The sequence below is a fragment of the Neoarius graeffei genome, chromosome 18 (assembly GCF_027579695.1).
Source record: "Neoarius graeffei isolate fNeoGra1 chromosome 18, fNeoGra1.pri, whole genome shotgun sequence".
Taxonomy (NCBI): domain Eukaryota; kingdom Metazoa; phylum Chordata; class Actinopteri; order Siluriformes; family Ariidae; genus Neoarius; species Neoarius graeffei.
This window is the reverse complement of record NC_083586.1, coordinates 1,539,398-1,543,487: the sequence shown is the minus strand read 5'-3', so window position 1 is coordinate 1,543,487 and position 4,090 is coordinate 1,539,398. Positions and strand designations below refer to the sequence as shown.

The window sequence follows — 4,090 nt, the reverse complement described above, 5'->3', positions numbered from 1 at the left end:
GTGCTTAAAAATAGTTCATATTTGAGGTATTACCGAAGAGTGTGACATTCATCAATAACTTTAAAACTTGCTGAAAAAGAGCAGAATTACCATATGTTTAATTTACTTGAATGTAAGGTTACTTACCACTAAGCTTATTACCTTAAAATAATGATCATCTGCACTGAAAATGTTGTAGTCGTACTTAGTGGCATACCTGAAGAGGTTCACATTCATCAGTAACTTTAAAACACATTAAAAAAAAAGCAGCATTCTAATATCAAACAGCACTGTAATGTATTTTGTCATATTGTAAGAATGGAAACTTTCAGAGGGTATGTACAGGGGGGTTAGCAAGGTTCAATTTAATAAAATTTGACATTTTCCCACATAGATGGACCGTCTCCATATTTCTAGGGGGGTAAAACATGGAAAAGTCAAAATTCTTAAAATAACACCCCCCCCCCCCCCCCCACACACACACACACACCTATAATTAGCCTCTGATCAGGAAAAGGAGCACAAAATTTACTGCTATTGGTTTCAAATGATTATAGTTTCATTTTCAGTCAGACTTCAGATGAGCATTTTAGACGGATTTATTTTTGAATATGTAGTTTTCACATTTTCATAACAGGCTTATTAAATAAATATACAGCAATAATGTTCCAACAAATATTTTAATGAGTCTGAGTTTTGACTTTGACAGAGTTACTAACACACCAAAGATCATTGCATCATACAAAATGAATAAACACACATGTAAATGTGGGCGAGGTGGCCGAGAGGTTAAGGCGATGGGCTACTAATCCATTGTGCTGTGCATGCATGGGTTTGAATCCCACCCTCGTCGCATGTTTGCCCCTTTGGGCTGCATGGCGTTGTAGTGGTTAGCATGGTTGCCTCACAGCAAGAAGGTTCTGGGTTGAACCCAGCAGCTGGTGAGGGCCTTTCTGTGTGGAATTTGCATGTTCTGTCTGTGTGGGTTTCCTCTGGGTGCTCCGGTTTCCCCCACAATCCAAAGACATGCAGTTCGGTTGATGTGGGGTGGCCTTGGGCTGAGGTGCCATTGAGCAAGGTGCTGCTCACTGGGTGTGTGTGCATGTGTTCACTGCTTCAGATGGGTTCAATGCAGAGGATGAATTTCACTGTGCTTGAAGTGTGCATATGACAAATAAAGGTTTAAAAATAAATATTAACATAGAGTATATAAAATGCAATTTTAACAAACAAAGGTTTAGGAAAAATGTAAACACCTACAGTATAACTGAATTCATGACACCTTTTCTCATTATCCGTCCAAAGATCTGTACTATTAATTCAGATTTATTCCCTTTGCAGACTTTTTAATTCAAATCAATGTCTTTAAGTGTCAGATAGAAGCACATCCTGGCTGATCGCTTCATCAGGGGGAAATGGGGGAACTGTCCTTAAACTGCTCACACACACAAAATACATTATGATTTAATGCTGTGACAAAATACAGACAGACAATAATCAGCAATTATTGGTCGATAGTGATGGCCGTCTGAAGCCGAGGCTCCGAAGGGCGTGCCGAGTATAAGGGGGCGTGGCAGATGAAGCCCCGCCTCGAGGCATGGCTCGTTCGGAAGAAAACCACGTGAGGGAACCACGTGAGGCTGGGGAGGGAATTTCTAAGAAAAGGAATCGCCTCAATCCAAACACAGTGAAAAAAAATCTGTTCCTCAACAAAAATCAATAAAGGTTCCCCTAAAAGTTACTCTGTGCACTGCACGGCTGCAGTAGCACTCACAGTCCCATCACACAAGCACTGAACACAAAGCTTACTCCCTTAATGTTTATGTACACCTTTTTATTGTGCAGACAAAATTATACTGACCATAAATCCATAGAAAGAGACAAAGTGTGTGTGTGTGTGTGTGTGTGTGTGTGTGTGTGTGTGTGTGTAAGAGAGAGACAGAGGGTCAATACCAAATAACATACAGGCAAACAAGTAAAGCAAACAAGCAAAAAAAAAAAAATCTGATGACATAAGTTATTTTAAAATGGAACATTGTGCAAATTACTGTACATGCAAATAATAATATAAAGTGGCAGAACATTGACGTGTGGTAGAAATTAAACATGCTGTACATTTCTCTTAGCAGTAGGTCGCTAGTGAAGTCTGCTGAATGAGAGTCTGAGTAATGAACCTTTTAGGGAATCACAACCGAGGCCTTGTTTATCATGGTTCATGTGGTTTTCTGCTCAACGATGCAAAGCCTCAAAGCGGGGCTTCATCTGCCCCCTTATTCTTGATATGCGCTTCGAAGTCTCATTTGGCCATCACGATCTTTAAACAGTGATATCAATGAAAACTATGGTCAGGTTAAGGCAGGACAACAAATGCAAGTGTATGTTGATCTTTGTAGAGTTTATTAAATCTATAGCTCAGTAACTGGCAAGGAAAGTCTAAAATACCCATTATGAGTCTTGAAAGTATTTGTGTGTGTGTGTGTGTGTGTGTGTGTGTGTGTGTGTTTTGAATGAAGCCATTGACAACAACAACAACAAAAATCTACGAAATCATTGTACTTAGCAACCAAAAAGTGTGATCCTGAGTGTGAACATAAATCTGGAGCAGGAGACCGAGCCAAGACACACTGAATATATATTTTATTGACCGATCTAACTCCTCATTTATTTATTTTAACTCATTATATCATTGATATTGGGGCGGCACGGTGGTGTAGTGGTTAGCGCTGTCGCCTCACAGCAAGAAGGTCCTGGGTTCGAGCCCTGGGGCCGAGCCCTGGGGCCGGCGAGGGCCTTTCTGTGTGGAGTTTGCATGTTCTCCCCGTGTCCGCGTGGGTTTCCTCCGGGTGCTCCGGTTTCCCCCACAGTCCAAAGACATGCAGGTTAGGTTAACTGGTGACTCTAAATTGACTGTAGGTGTGAATGGTTGTCTGTGTCTATGTGTCAGCCCTGTGATGACCTGGCGACTTGTCCAGGGTGTACCCCGCCTTTCGCCCGTAGTCAGCTGGGATAGGCTCCAGCTTGCCTGCGACCCTGTAGAAGGATAAAGCGGCTAGAGATAATGAGATGAGATATCATTGATATTATATCATCTGGAATTATGTAACTTTGACAAGTGATCAGTATAACATCTCATCTCATTATCTCTAGCCGCTTTATCCTTCTACAGGGTCGCAGGCAAGCTGGAGCCTATCCCAGCTGACTACGGGCGAAAGGCGGGGTACACCCTGGACAAGTCGCCAGGTCATCACAGGGCTGACACATAGACACAGGCAACCATTCACACTCACACCTACGGTCAATTTAGAGTCACCATTTAACCTAACCTGCATGTCTTTGGACTGTGGGGGAAACCGGAGCACCCGGAGGAAACCCACGCGGACACGGGGAGAACATGCAAACTCCACACAGAAAGGCCCTCGCCGGCCCCGGGGCTCGAACCCAGGACCTTCTTGCTGTGAGGCGACAGCGCTAACCACTACACCACCGTGCCGCCTTAGTATAACATAACTTTGTGAAAGTTTTTGTACAGTGCAGTTGGATTTCCTGTCACTGTGGGCTCCAGAGCACAGTAGTATAGTGCAGAGTCTGATACAGCAGCAGAGGAGATGAGCAGATCCACTTGGTTATTCTTTTCATCAACTTCAGCAGAGAGACGTGGTGGGATTGAGTCACTTTTATATCCACTTTGTGATATAAAAAGAAGGAAGTCAGGTTTAGATTTTGGATATTGTCTGTACCAGTGCAGGTAGTTTCCTGTACCACTTGATTTATAGCTGCAGGACAGAGTAACATCACTGCCTTCATCTATAATTGTATGAGTGAAAAGTGGCTTGATTGAAGCTGCCATGGAGTCACTTGTCATGGAGAAGAGAGCATGCACATTCTCATTTTTCTTCCCACCACACAGATGAATAAATCACTAATTCAATGCTTAATATTTCTGCAAGAACAAAAAGTCAAAGTTAACTCACCGAATGAAAGCCACAGACACATGAATATAACAGTGAACATGATGAATGGTCTCAGCTGAGTGAAAGTATTCTTTCTGTACTATGATATGTTCACATCATAAAGGTTCATGAAGCTCCAGCCCACAGCACCACATGACAGT

At 42.5% G+C, this 4,090-nt stretch overlaps 1 non-coding gene across 1 annotated transcript; it reads left to right on the top strand.

The window, feature by feature from the left end:
- Positions 1–750: 750 nt before the first annotated feature.
- Positions 751–832, top strand: trnas-acu (transfer RNA serine (anticodon ACU)). Its single transcript has one exon. It is a non-coding gene; the product is annotated as a tRNA-Ser (tRNA).
- Positions 833–4,090: the final 3,258 nt, after the last annotated feature.